The sequence below is a fragment of the Suncus etruscus genome, chromosome 13, assembly GCF_024139225.1.
Source record: "Suncus etruscus isolate mSunEtr1 chromosome 13, mSunEtr1.pri.cur, whole genome shotgun sequence".
Taxonomy (NCBI): Eukaryota; Metazoa; Chordata; class Mammalia; order Eulipotyphla; family Soricidae; genus Suncus; species Suncus etruscus.
The window spans coordinates 54,723,793-54,740,154 of record NC_064860.1 but is presented as its reverse complement, the minus strand read 5'-3'; the positions used below and the strand labels follow the sequence as shown (position 1 = coordinate 54,740,154).

The 16,362-nt window shown below is 32.8% G+C and overlaps 1 non-coding gene across 1 annotated transcript; it reads left to right on the top strand.

Annotated features, from left to right (window-relative positions):
* The first annotated feature begins 8,862 nt into the window (after positions 1-8,862).
* On the top strand, positions 8,863-8,965 carry LOC126026913 (U6 spliceosomal RNA). The gene has a single exon (XR_007502101.1). It is a non-coding gene; the product is annotated as a U6 spliceosomal RNA (small nuclear RNA).
* The last annotated feature ends 7,397 nt before the right edge of the window (positions 8,966-16,362 follow it).

The following is a 16,362-nucleotide window of genomic DNA, read 5'->3' as shown; positions in this document are numbered from 1 at the left end:
CAGCAGGACATAAGTCATGTGACATGATATTAATTTAAATATCAATATAATATAAAATACTAAGATATTCTTATCACTCAAAATGTACATATATATAATATTTTGCAATTAGAAAAGAATATAATTATTTCAATTACTTTCAAACTTTTTGCCTTTTTACTTTATTTTTAATTATTTTGGGGAGGGACACACCTGGTGATGATAAAGATTATTCTTGGATCTATACTCAACGGGTAATCTTCAGGAATTCTAGGACACATATGGCAATCCAGGTGTTTGAGGTCAGGCATGACCCAGACATAGTAACCTTATATAGTTTTCTCTGAGAATACTGTAGAAATTAAGGCAATAGCTTTAGAAACAGTCTTCCAAGACGATATTGAGCAAGCACGTATGCCCATGTGGACATAATCATTTCAATATAATTGTTACAATTGGACTGAACTGCAGAGAAATACCCTTGGATTCCTTATGTTAGTATCTGGCTTCAGTCCCCTTGCAGCAGGCACCCAACTTTATTTTTGTTCCTATTATTTTAGCTTCACTTCCCAATAGTTCTCAGCCCTCATGATTAACTACCCTTGTAATAGGCATGTGTAACTAGTCATATAGACCAGAAAATAGAATAAAATATTAAAAAGGCTGAAGGAGCCCAAATAAAACTTCTATTGACCATCAATCAGTCTGTCTCATTTTTCAGGCTCTGTGCAACTGATACTCCATATATCTGATGATATACAGCTATGATATGCTATGATGTATCTGTTACGTTATGCTATACTATGATGTGATATAACTTGACATAATTTGGTGGGCTGTGTTCAAGGCAAGAGCCCTATCTACTGCACTATCACTATGTCTCCTACTTTTAATAGGAAAAATCTAGTTATCAGTGATGTGGCCGGAACAATAGCAAAACAGAGTAGGTCAATTGCCTTGCTTGTGACTGACCTGGGTTCAATCCCTGGCATACGTTATGTCCCCTTAGTCTGCTAAAGTGATTTCTAAATACAGAGTTAAGAGTAAACCCAGGTATAGCCCCAAATCCAAAAACCAAAAAAAAAATGTTATTGAAACCTGAATTTTAAGTTTTTTCACTAATGTTTAATTCAAATTGCATAAAGCAAAAAAATATCATATTGTCTTTCATCTTCATGAAAACTCAAAGATAATTTCAGTTATTTGAAAAGGACTTGAAACATGACAATGTAAATATCTACTAATCTGTTACTATAAAGTATTAATAAATATATCACCTCTTACAATTTTGAGCATAACCATCTTTGCCTTAAAAATAAAATCAAGAAACAAATTAAGACCATAGTAAACAACAAAAACTCTGGTACTTGGCAAACTTCACTTAAAACATGATTGGGATAGTGAAAATAATCTGAGTAGCAACTACAATATTTTGATTACATCTGATTTATTTCTAGATTAGTTGTGATTAAGGAAAGAGTTTATCCCTGCTTGAAATTCAAAGAAATTTAGACATTAGCTAAAGAACCAGGTCATAATGAAAAAAAAAAAATCTTATCAAAGCCCGCAAAGAAAGCACAAAGACATGTACATGCTTTGGATGTTAGAAGAAAACAAAACAGATTTATTCCCAGAAACATAAGATTATTTGAGAAATACCAGAAAAAACACTGAACACTGTAGAGAAAGAAGCCCTTGAGTTGCACTACGTATGAACCAAAACAACCAAAGGCTAACCTTACTTCTAGTGCCACTGCTCCAGCCCCTAATTTTCCAATTTTTAAAAGTATTAAGCAAACTGACAGAAGAAAAGCTTGTTAGTTCGTGATAACTTTGCTTTCTCTGGTAAAATAAAAATATTTAATTTGTTTTTGTGTTTTTTAAACAATGTGTGACTTAGCAGTTATTTATTTTCATTTGCAATGATGTCCAAATATGTGAAGTAGAAATGAGAACCAAATTAAAAAGTAAAAGAAATCCAGAAGGAACAGAGAATTAAGCAATAGGAGTGATAAGATATGAAGCTAAAGTGCAACATTTGTATCTGAGCTCAAACAAACCTATTTATAAAACCTAAAGGAAATATAAAATGGGTAAATGGAAAATGAGAAATATTAGGTGCATAAGATAAAAAGAGATTCTGGGGATACTAAGTTGTTTAACCCAAAAATCTTTCTTTGTGGTCCCATAAAATGTTCTTCTCAACCACAGTTTCTGCAGTCAGGTTCCTGTAGTTAAACATTATAGTAGCCACTTAAAAGCATTGATATTCAAAAGTTTCAAGTGAGATATTTAGAAAAGCTGGTTGATATACAATAATCTGCTTTTGAAATAAATGTCCTATTCTTGAACAAAAATATATCCAGGGTTTTGCATACTCTATGTTGAAATCAAGGTGTCATTGAGCGTCTTCTGGTTAATAACTAGACTCGCAGCCTGTGGGCCGTTTGTGGCTCTCCATACATTTTGTGGCCCTGCCCTAGAGGAATCTTTTTTTGTTTTGTTTTGTTTTGTTTTAGTTGTTTGGGTCACACCCCCCAATGTTCAAGACTTACTACTGACTGCACTCAAGGATCACCCCGACTTTGCCTCCTGCGGCCCCCAGGTAAATTGAGTTTGAGACTCCTGAAGTGAATCCTGCCGTGAAAGCAAGTTGTTCCTGTTTTCAAGTCTGTAAGGATGTCATCTGAACCCAGTCTTGCACAAATCAGTGTAAAGGCAGCACTAGGGTCTACCCCAGTAGAAATCTGATTCCTAATAATATGAATTAATGTATAGGTCCACAGATAACAATGATATGTGCAATTGCACTTCTGCATTCAGATATTATTCCGGGAAGGCTTGGAAGACCACATAGGATGCTGTAGATCAAATCTGGGTTAGCAGCATTCAAATCAAATATCAATACACTGCAATTCTTCTTGCCCCATATATGTGTATTTCTTGGGGAATAGTTTTGTTGTTTACCTATGTATCAGAAATTATAGAACATGAAATCCACTGAAAGACAGATACTACAAACAAGCTATAAGCCCTTAATGCCCCAATAATACTTTGTGGCATTAATCTTTTACCTTTTGGCCTAGATGCAATAAAATGGAGGGAATTTTCTGTAAAAAAATTTTTTTTTGTATATTGGTTATAGGAACACCAAAATGTATAAAGTTTGTTTGAAAAAAGGCTGAAGGTAAGCATTTTACGATGAACATTTGTCATATTGACTTGACTTAAACTTCAGTTGCTCTGAGATCTGCCACAAACCATTGAACATTTGGTCCCATCAACTAAACCAAGGATAGGTTTTGTCCCACGCTGAAAACAAGGAATCCAGGGTCAGACTTTGAGCAACTCTGGCCATGAATTGCAAACCCAGGCATGCTTTGTAATGCCCTGGATACGACAGAGGACTTGTGAGAGTTCAAGGACCCTAATACCAATCAATGACTATGACAGTCACCATGAGAAAAAATTTTCTTGAAACTTATAAGAAAAACTCACTGGGGTTCAGCAAAACTTAAACTTTCTGAAGCCTACAATTAGAATATATGACCGAATGCTTCCTAAGAAAGGCCACTCTATTTAGATTTAATTTTTTTTATTTTATTCCCCATCTTTTACAGTGCCTATACAAAATAACAGACACTTTTATGGCACCTATTTTGGGGTTCTTGCTGAAGCTCCCCATGTTCTAAAGTTGATTTTAGAACATAATCTAATTTAGTTTATCTCATAGTATCAGATTTTCAGTAAACAAAGATGGATGAATTGCTGGTTTGCAATTTACAATTTACCAAAATAAAGATCATCCTGGTTTCTTTGTATCTGTTTGTTTACGACTTGTTTTACCCAAATAAAGATTATCCTGGTTTTACCATTAAAAATAAAACCATGGGACAAGAGCGGTGATGCACACCATAAGGCATCTATCTTGCACAAACTGACCTAGGATGGACCTTCGTTCAATCCCCTGGCATCCCATATGGTCCCCCAAGCCAGGAGTAATTTCTGAGCTCATAGCCAGGAGTAACCTCTGAGCATCACTGGGTGTAGTCCAAAAACCTAAGAAAATAAATAAAACCCTTCCATTAAAACATTCATAAAATTTACTTTATGAACTAAGCAATTTTTATGATTTATTTAAAACTACTCAGAATTTATTAAAGTGCAGACTTTATACACTGAATGACTTTAAACATTTTATAACCTATGTACTTTATATATAAAGATTTGGGGGTGATTAGGGGTCACACCTAATGGCATCCGGGTTACTCCTGGATTTGTGCTAATAAATCACTCCTGTCAGGCTCAGAAGACCATACAGCATGCCATGGATCGAATCTGAGTCCGTCCTGGGTCATCCGTTTGCAAAGCAAATGCCCTACCACTGTGCTATCACTCTGTACTCATATATACAAAGTTTGGCTTAAACAGGTTATAGTGAAAGACTCAAATTTACCATATTTTTGGCATGACACATAAATAGAGCAGACTTCTAAAAGCACAGATCTTAAGCTATCTTAGTTTATTGGAAAAAAATTTCTGGAAAGGCAGAGATAAGTCAGATAATGGAGTAAGGAATTACTGGTTCCTATTTTCGTATCTTGGGCACAGCTTCCCAAATTTTCATTTCTATTTCTTTAACAAATTATAATTTATCAACCAGAAGACTATCATAATATTTCATTCATTAAATTTATTTTAAAACAGATAAAACTGATATTCTATATTAGTTTAGGTTCCTAGAATTTATTTACTGTGAACAATATATGTCCCCCAAAGACATAGTTTTATTGAGAAAATGTGTCATCTCTTAAAATGTAGCCAATAGCAGAAGATATAGATGAAATCCATAATATCTGACTCAGATCTCTTGAGACTGTTTTAGAATGAAGAGCTTCAAACAGAAAATAAAATATTAGCTAAGAAATAAGGAGGGTAACTGACATTTCATCATATTTGCCTTGAAATTAATAAAAAAAAAAACACAAGAGCTCTAACGAGTGACAAAATATGGCCCTATGAAAATGAACAAATGATCAATTGTGTCTTCAAAAATGCATATGCAGGTTTTTTAATATACAATTGAAACTGCTTTACATCTAGTATTAAAGAAACTCAAATGAAAGCAACATGTCCACATACATGTTGACAGAGTATCTGTCATTTAAAAGAAAAACAAACAAGTGTTAGGTTTTGGCGATCAAAATATGAAACTGCTAATTCATAACCTTCCTAATTTCTTCTTAAATCATTCAAATTTAGAGGCTAAAACATAGTAAAATAAATCCTGAGTAACTAATATTAAATAATGTAAAAGGATTGGGAGGAATTTGGGTAGTGCAATACAAAATATATCAGGGATAAAATGTTGGACAAATCACATAAAATAAAAGAATTAAATTTTTTTCCATAAAGAATAAAGAGCTATAAAGGCATCAAAATTCAGTTCAGAGTTGAATGTGGTGATAGGTTAGATTCTTAGATAAATGTTACAAAAAAGCTTAGTGGGGCCGGGTAGGTGGCGCTGGAGGTAAGGTGTAGCCAAGGAAGGACCTCGGTTTGATCCCCCGGCGTCCCATATGGTCCCCCCAAGCCAGGGGCGATTTCTGAGCACATAGCCAGGAGTAACTCCTGAGTGTCAAACGGGTGTGGCCCAAAAACCAAAAAAAAAAAAAAAAAAAAAAAAAAGCTTAGTGATTAAGCTATTTATGAATAGTAACCAAAGTTTTCTAATATCAAACAAGTGCAATTGTGAGTATGGTTGATAAGAAAGTAGATAAAGAAAACAGAAATATTTAAATAATTAATGTGCTAGCATTATTAACCACAGCGAATGAGAATGAAAATAGTTATAACAATATATTTTATAGCTTAGTAACTGTAGAGAACCAATATCATAATAAAATTAATAAAGTTACTATAAGACTCTAATTTAAAGTATAATGAGATTAAATTTTAACTAAATTTTAAATTCTAGTTGATATTGGAATATTAACTGAGGACAGTCTTACCATAGTTGAGAAAATGGAAAGAGAAAGTACAGAGAATGGTACATAGAAAGGATAGTGAGTATTTATAGAAATATATTCAGAATATAAATAAATAAAATGTTTATAAGTTTTTACTTATGAACATATTTGAGAAATACCTAAAAGTGGTATTTTAGACAAATAGAAGTCAGAAACTAATACAATCAGTGTAGAAAAGTAGTATATTTACACACAAAATAGGGAAATTTCAGGAAGATATTCTTTCGATTGTTCATATCTTCTGAAGTGAATATTAATTGCACATACCAAATATGATCTAAATGTAATAGTATGCATAGCAAAATGGTATTAAGAATTTTAATATTTACTGTTATCCTAATAATTCACATTTCAAATGAGTATCACTTTTTTAAAAATGATATACTGAGATGTGTCAAAATATAAATTGCTAGTCATTCCCATGAAAAAATTTCAATGTAATGTCATGGCCTGCTTGGTCAAGCCACTTAGAAAATTTTTAGGGACTCTGACCCTGAGACCAGAGGGGGCACTAGGTTTGAGAAGGCCCTAACTGCCTGCCTGTACCCACAATAAGGAGGACATTTGGCAATGAAAGACTTCAATTGCCTGTGGTTGAGGCACTCAGAAGAAAGGGGACATAACAATGCAATATAAATTATTTTGGATGAAATTACATGTCTAGAAAATTTTGTTCATTTTATACATAGTATAATTTCCAATAATATAAGTTATATAATTTTATTTTTCATTGAATTAATTTTGTTTAAATTCACTTTAATTTAATTTTTAAGTATTTGAACATAGAATCCTATAGAAAACCTCGTCACTATTTTATTGTCGTTATGCTTCAAATATTCTGTAATTCTTGTTTATCAGTTGTTTCATCAACATTATACACACAAATATAAATGTCTGGAAAATGTTGAAATATAATGTACATGTTGAATTAAGTTGATTTGTCTTATGGTTTAGTTTTAATAAATTCATTCTTTTTCTATATTTTGAATTAAAAATATTTTTGTGGAAAAGATTATATCTGTGAAAAGTGTAATTTAATAGACTTGGGTTAGTCCCCACAAAATATTTTTTTCAGTGATCTGTGTTTGACTTCTGGAAAATATAATTTTTTTTGAAAATATATTTTTAAGTCCTCAAACTTTACCTGAGAGATATATTTCATTATGCTTTATTTCTTTTGCAAGACTGTTTTATTTTGTTTTGTTTCATGTCAAAGAAACAAAAACCAACTCTAATTTGATGTGATTATGTTAACAGTTTAATATATGTCAAATGCACATTTTTTTTGCTTTAAGGTCTAGAAGTGTAAACAGTTAAAGACAGCCATGCAAATATGTTTGCATAAGTTATTGATACATAAGAATTGCTCTGTGACAAAAGTATTCAACAGAGCACTACTAGTACTGAGTGGTTAATTAGAAGAGATCAGGAAGCTTGTGATAGATTCTCACAAATTCTGTTATTATTTTACATTTTGCTTATTTTTATCTCTATTCTTAAGTGAATTATTATGCATAATAATACATATTTGTACTACATTAGCTTCTATCTTAATGTTGTAAAGTTGAATACATTATTTGAACAGAAAAATAAATCCTTGTGTGTCCCAGTGCTATTTTAAATGTTTTAAATTTTTTGAAATTAATATGCTAAACATTCATAATCTCTATTATGCATAAGATGATTTGAATAATTATTTTAATTGCTGAGCTACATAAATAGAAGAGAGCAAGACCTTGAGGAATATTTTGCTTACTATGTTGTCTCTGAAACAAAAATTTTATTATGTTTTGGTTCAATATATTTATTTTTAAAAGTTTATGAACAGATTATTAAATAACAAAAAACATATATCAATGTGAAGTTGACTTTGTTCAGTATAAACATGATTTTTATCATTCGTATTATTATATTGAAGGTAGTAGTATTAAAATTGTTTTATAGTTCTTGGATTTTGGGCTATACCTAGCCATAAACAAGTAGTTTGGTATGATTTGGGAATCCATATGTGGTGACTGGGTTAAAATACATGTTATATCATGAAATGTAAGCATATGATCAAATGCTAGTTATTATCTTGATGTATGAAATGATCACAACTCATCTCCATCAAAGTAACTAAGAGCCTTCATCAATGACCTTATATCATTATTTTATCAATCCCTTTCTCAGCCTTGTTTGATAATATCAGTTTTGTAATTCAAGGCCACAGATTTGTCATCATTTGATATTTTCTTGCTTTATTTCTTTAAATCAGAGATAAACCAGAGATAAGGCCTTCTTGTGTTTCTACATAATCCTATGAATCATTTTACTTAAAACAGTCCCCTTCAGTTCCATTCACTTTGCAGTAAACTGAAGAATTTAATCTTTTATTATAGTTTCATAAATGTATTCCATTGTGTGTTATATATTATGTAATGTATTATATGTATTGTATATTATAATTATACATTATAATTATTCAATTAAACCACAACTGCATTCTTTTATCAATCATTGGACTTTGAATTGTTTACTTATATTGGCTATTGTGCTAAATACAAAGTTGTTAAGCCATTACTAGAGGACATTACCAGCAACTGTCAATGAGGGTATTTTTTAAATTTCAATCTCAGAGTCTTGGGAAATAATAAGACTTCTGGGGAATTATTTCTTTAAGACTCTTGGTTCATTCCATATACATTAAATCTCTTTGGAATTTAATATTGAATCCATATGTAAGTAAACTATAAAAATATAAAGTATTTTAATAAGTTATTAAATGAACAACTAGCTCAAATTTAAAGCATTTAAAAAATCTTACTAAGAATTAGTGAACTTATAACCATTGAATTAAAATGTAGCTAATTTTGTGCTCGCTTTGGCAGCACATATACTAAAATTGGAATGATACAAAGAATATTAGCATGGCCCCTAGAAATGTAACTAATTTCAAATAAATTTGATCAGATGCTAAATATCAACATGCAGTAATTTTTATTAATAATGTTTTAGTTTATAGAAAGAACAAATTTAACTATTTTATATATTCACCTCAGAAGTGGAAATCTAATAACTATCACAATTGGAAAAAATAAATTAAAAATCACATTACAAATTAGATATTTTTAATTTTAAAACTATGAAGGTAATAGAAATTATATAATGTAATTTTAACATTAGTGTTTCATTGACCTAAATTTTCGGCAGAGGTGAATGAATATAGGAGGAATCTAGCAGCATTTTTTTTAATTTCTTAATTAGAATTTGTTTTCTTAGATTACCCAAAGCAGCTCTATTTGAAATGGAAAGTAATTAAGGGTCTTCTTACTACGCCTGCCCATAGGAGATGAAAGCATCAAAAATTAATTGAATAATAAATATCACAACAGGGACACAACATTATTTGAATATCACCGTGCTCCTGGCTGTAGTCCCAGAAGCAAGTAAAGCTGTGGTTTGCCAAATACAAAAGAAATAAGTCAGAGGGTTTATTTTTATTTTGCATAGAAATAAAAAATATTTTTAAATTATTAGTGCTAAAATTTTATAATCTGAAACAATTAATAGGATAAAAATTAAATGCATATTTTGTATTCAGAATATTTTCAAAAATAAAATTGTTTTGAGTATAGTTATAACCACTAGTAAATATATAAAACAGTAATATATATAATATATATAATATATATATTGGTTTTTGGGTCACACCCAGCAGTGCTCAGGGGTTTCTCCTGGCTCTCAGCTCAGAAATTGCTCCTGGCAGGCACTGGGGACCATAATGGATGCTGGGATTTCAACCACTGTCTGTCTGGTATCAGCTGCATGCAAGGCAAATGCCCTACCGCTGTGCTAACTCTACGGCCCCCAAAACACAGTAACATTTTAATATAACAATACTGTGACATTTTTCTATCACTTTTCAGTATAAATCTCTTGTGTTTTCATTAGATGAGCAAACACAGGAAGAATGTAGTTATATATCTATAATTTTTATTTACCACTTTTTCAATAAAATATATAATGAATGATAATTTCACTTCAAGACACTATTCTTTTTTCAAAACAGATTTGAAATATTTGCCAATAGTAATGTTTAAAAACCTGTTGCAAAAGCAGGTAAGTGGTTAGTCTTATGTGATCATAGTTAAATAAATATGAATCAATATATGGAACTTGATTAAAGGACATAAGAAAAATTTCATCTGCTTTACTCTATAGGAAAGTTGTGTACTTTAACTATTTACAAAATAAAGAGAGAAACCACCGTAGACGAATCTCTTCAGATTCTTTAGAAACTGGGACCTATTTATTTCAGAATTCCTAACATAATCTTAAACAGATCTTACCATTCTTTTGAAAGGTTGTGATGATCATTTCTTCCTCTTGCCCATGAGATTACAGTAGTCTCAGTGCCATGTATACTCAAGTATAAGCCAACCCAAGTATTAATCAACCCCCTAATTTTAGTCTAAAAACTGGGAAAACTTAGTGACTTGAGTATAAGCTGAAATGGACAATGCAGCAGCCACTGGTAAATTTCAAAAATAAAAATATATACCCCAAAATTACAATAATTGAGGAATCAGTAGGTTAAATGTTTTTCAATATTTATTGCTAAAGAATAACTGAAAACTAGCAACAATAACTTTAAAAATCTAAATAAAGTGCAGAAAACTGCAGCTTAATAGGTAACCAAGCTAAATCACAAAGATTAAAATCCTTCAAAACTAGATTCCTCCACCTCATTGTATGTCCAGAGCTCCAGCTGTATCTGATATGAGGATATCACCATAGACATTATAATCATCACTGAGTTCCCAGATATTATCATCTCTGCTGATGGTTTCATACAAAGCACAGAATATTGTGGGTTAAATAGTTCAGTGTCATCCAGTTCAGTTCAGCCGCTTATGTCTAGCTCACCTGAGACTTGTGGACTCATCCGAAGCACTGCCCCCTCCAGCAAATGTCAGAAGACAACTGGAAACTAAGTACATTTAATTAGGTGCCCGGATCAAAAACCTGTATTATCCAAGTATAAGCCAAGTTCGAGGGTTTTCGTCTTATATTCAAGTATATAGGTAATTCCCTTGGTATTGGCAATTTCATAGCCTTTCAATTACTCTGGATTTTATGTGCAATTTTTAAACAATATTTTGAAATTAAAATCAGTGACTAAAATTATGCCTCTACAATGTGTTTTGATGTCCTTATTTAGTATTCTTTTAACACATCTCAGTGCGATGCTTGCAGTCATATCATGAAAAAATAGTATTACATATGCATTAGCTTGTGATTTTATTCATTGGAAATTCTCCTCAGAAAGGTGAGTATGTTAATTTCATGCAATTTTGCAAAGCTAATGAAGAACACAAGACTAGTATTCTGAAAGCCTTCCATTATTTATGCTTTAATATTTTAAGTATTTGTACTTTATTTTCTTGGGCATTTAAAGGATTCATTAAGCTTTTCCTAATTCTTTACCCATTTATAATATATATCACATATAAGTTATAATGATAAGATTTTACGTCATATTTAATAACTTATAATATGTTTACTATAATCACACATAATCTATAAATAAAACACAATCCTATCACACCTTCAATTATTAAAATATTTTTAAAACTCAGCAATAAGAAAACAATAAATTATAAATCTCACTTTCTACCAACTTATATTTAAATAAGGTTTTATACATATAAAATTCACAAGAGAGTCATAATAAATTTATAAATAAAATAATAATTGATTTTATTAACTTCACTATTATTTATTTGATACATATTAACACACAATTAACATTTCCTTTCTTTTTATCCTTTTCTGTTTTTCTTTTTTGGGCCACCCCCAGCAGGGGAAATCAAGGGTCACTCCTGGATTTTCACTGCATATCCTGCAGGCTCAGGGGACCATAGGAGATTCAGGCTCCAAACCAAGGTGAGCCACATGCAAGCTAAACTCCCTACCCACTCTGCTATTGTGCAGGCCCCCAACACAATGAACATTTTAAACAGCATTATCTTGACAATAATTTAAGGTAAAAAATACCTTTATGATCAATTTGAGTCACATAATTTTGTAGATTTTCCTAAAATACAAAATGTAACATAAAACAACTTTTTATTCCTCCTATCAATATCTAAATCATGTGTTATTATATAATAAGAATCAAATGAAAGCATTCTATGCAATGATAATTTCTTCTCAATATCAAAGCCTGTTTCTCATTTGATGCTTACCTGATTTAGGCAGTACTCTTTGTTAACTTTATAGATTCTCTACAACTCTGAAGTACTTTCAAAGTATTGTTGTTCAAGTACAGAATACTTATATTTTTTGTTTTAAAAGCAACACCCTCAAAAGAACAGATGTTGTTCATCTATTTCCTAAAATCTACTATGGCCTTCCACACTTAGTGCTTATATAGATATTGTCTATACTATATTTCTCATTAAACTGAAAATGATGAGTAAATTAATATGCCAGCTTTAGAATATTTTTTCTTTTTGTCAATTAAAGTATTGTACTTTTATATCAATGAAGTATCAAATAGCTCAGTGTGGGAAATCCCCCCCCCCAAAAGTCCCACAATTGGCATATTTTTCTGTGCAGAACAGTTTTGATCTCTATATCCAGAAAAGATACAAACTGTACAGTGGGTAAGACCTTCATTTAGCACAGGACCAATGTAGGATCAATCACTGAGATCACAAATGGTCCCTGAAGAATATTCATAACTGTATGAACCAAGATAATTGCTGATCAAAGCTTTCTGTAGCCCCAAAGCAAACAAACAGAAAATTCTATAGCCAGTTATGCTTGAGACTTATTAAAATTGAATGGATACCCTAGATGAACATCAGAGTGACTTGGAATACCCACTTATCAGTGCATGATCATAAATCAAATTCTCTGGTGTCTACTTGCACTGAAGTGATTCCTAGTTGACAATCACAATCAGCTACGTTTTAGCCGATTTCCATGAAGAAAAAAATACCAAAAAGCACCTCAATTAAAATAGATGTGATTACCACAGATTAGTAAAGGTAACAAGCATGAGCATGAGCACTGCAGAAAGCCTCTGACATTCACTACCACCATAATCTGGCACCTTAAAAAAATCGGTGAGATTTCTAGCAAACTGGGTATAGACATTACATTAAAAAAAAAAACTATATACCTTATTGAGCACCAGGATCCAATGTGAGCACTGCAATCTGCAGTGAGAATCTTAGATAACATCACGAATAAAATGTCTGAGCACTATGGTCAGTATATAAAACCCATCCTCCTCATGATAACTAATCAGCAACAATGAAAGCAGGGCTAGGAAATTTTAAATGTTAAGAGCAAAATCCAAAAGACTAACAAATGTAAACACACTGCATGCCACTGGAGTATAAATAGAATCATGTTCAAGTTGAATGTGAAGTGTATAATGGAACCCTAAAAATCATCAGAGGAACATTAAACATGAAGAAGTAGAGTATTGCGAAAATAAAATGTAAATTTAACATATTTTTTTAATTTTTCTTCTTTATTTGAACATCTTGATTACATAAATGATTGTGATTAGGTTTCAGTCATGTAAAGAACACCCCCTTAGCCAGTGCACATTCCCACCACCAATGTCCCAAATCTCCCTCCATCCCACCCCACCCCCACCTGTACTCCAGACAGCCTTTCCAGATCCCTCATTCATTCACATGATTATGGTAGTTCTCTGTGTAGTTATTTCTATAGCTGTACTCACCATACTTTGTGGTGAGCTTCATGGAGTGAGTTGGTGTTCTAGCCCTCCTCTCATTGTCTCTGAGGATTGTTGCAAAAATGACTTTTATTTTTCTTAAAACCCATAGATGAGTGAGACACTTCTGTGTGTCTCTCTCTCCCTCTGACTTATTTCACTCAGCATGATAGATTCCATGTACATCATGTATAGAAATACTCCATGATTTCATCTCTCCTGATGGCTCCAAAATATTCCATTGTGTATAAGTACCACTGTTTCTTTAGCAATTAGGCTGTTGAAGGGCATCTTGGTTGTTTCCAGAGCCTGGCTATTGTGAATAGTATTGTATTCTTGTGTTCTTAGGGTATATCCCTAGGAGTGGAATAGCTGGATTGAATGGGAGCTCAATTTCCAGATTTTAGAGGAATCTCTATATCGCTCTCCATAGAGGTTGTACTAGACAGCATTCCCACCAGCAGTGGATAAGAGTTCCTTTCTCTCCACATCCACGCCAGCACTGATTGTTCTCATTCTTTCTGATGTATGCCAATCTCTGCAGTGTGAGGTGGTATCTCATCGTTGTTTTGATTTGCATCTCCCTGATGATTAGTGACGAAGAGCATTTTTTATGTGCCTTTTGGCCATTTGTATTTCTTTTTTATCAAAGTGTCTGTTCATTTCTTCTCCCCATTTTTTGATGGGATTAGATGTTTTTTTTTTTTTTTTTTTTTTTTTTTTTTTTTTTTTTTTTGGTAAAGTTCTGTCAGTGCCCTGTATATTTTGGATATTAGCCCCTTATCTGAAGGGTGTTGGGTGAATAGTTTCTCCCACTCGGTGGGTGACTCTTGTATCCTGGGCACTATTTCTTTTGAGGTGCAGAAACTTCTCAGTTTAATGTATTCCCACCTGTTGATCTTTGGAAATTGAGCTCCCATTCGACCCAGCTATTCCACTCCTAGGGATATACCTTAAGAACACAAGAATACAATACAAAAACCCCTTCCTCACACCTATATTTATTGCAGCACTATTTACAATAGCCAGGCTCTGGAAACAACCAAGATGCCCTTCAACAGCCTAATCGCAAAAGAAACAGTGGTACATATACACAATAGAATATTATGCAGCCTTCAGGAGAGATGAAGTCATGAAATTTTCCTATATATTGATGTACATGGAATCTATTATGCTGAGTGAAATAAGCCAGAGGGAGAGAGAGAAACACAGAATAGTCTCAATCATCTATGGGTTTTAAGAAAAATAAAAGTCATTTTTGTAACAATCCTCAGAGACAAGGAGAGGAGGGCTGGAACACTAGCTCACTCCATGAAGCTCACCTCAAAGAGTGGTGAGTACAGCTATAGAAATAACTACACAGAGAACTAACATAATCAACTGAATGAATGAAGGAACTGGAAAGGCTGTCTGGAGTACAGGTGGGGGTGGGGTGGAATGGAGGGAGATTTGGGACATTGGTGGTGGGAATGTTGCACTGGTGAAGGGGGTGTTCTTTTTTTTTTTTTTTTTTTTTGGTTTTTGGGCCACACCCTGTGACGCTCAGGGGTTACTCCTGGCTATGCACTCAGAAGTTGCTCCTGGCTTCTTGGGGGACCATATGGGACGCCGGGGGATCGAACCGCGGTCCATCCTAGGCTAGCGCAGGCAAGGCAGGCACCTTACCTCCAGCGCCACCGCCCGGCCCCGAAGGGGGTGTTCTTTACATGACTGAAACCTAATCACAATCATTTATGTAATCAAGATGTTCAAATAAAGAAAGAAAAAAAGAAAATACAATTAAGCTATTTGTGACATGAGAAAAGATACAATTTGGAGAAAAATATCAAAATTATCAAGTCAAAAAATTAAAAATAATAAAATAATAAAATTCTCAAAAAATGAATTAGAACAATCAATCATAAAATTCATCTGGAACCACAAAAGACCCATAATAGCCAAACACATACTTAAAAACAAGAATCTGGGTGGCATCTTATTACCTAACCTGAAGCTATTTCTATAAAGCCATAGTGATCAAAACAGCATGGTACTGGTACAAGGACAGAACCTCAGACCAGTGGGTTATTACAGATTTTCAGACATAAACCCCCAGATATACAGTCAACTAATATTTGACAAAAGAGCCAAGAACTTGCAATGGAACAAAGAAAGTCTTTTCAACAAATGGTGTTGGTACAATTGGAAAACCACATTAAGAAATTCAAAATTGACCCATATCTAACTCCTTATTAAAAACAACTCAAAATGGATCAAACACCTCAAAATTAGACCCGAATTTATAAAGTTTATGGAGAATATTATAGGTGGAACACTCGAAGACCTATATATCAAAAAGGTCTTTGAGGATGGAACACCAATGGCAAGAACTTTAGCATCAAACATAAACAAATGGGACTACATCAAACTAAAAAGCTTCTGCATGGCAAAAGAAACCCTACATAACACAAGAAGACAGTTAACTGACTGGGAAAAAATCTTTCACCCATCATATCAGAGAAATCCAAATCAAAACAACAGTGAGGTACCACCTTACACCAGTGAGAATGGCTCACATCAAAAATAATGGGAACAGCCTCTGTTAGCGAGGATGTGGTATGAAAGGCATTCTCATCC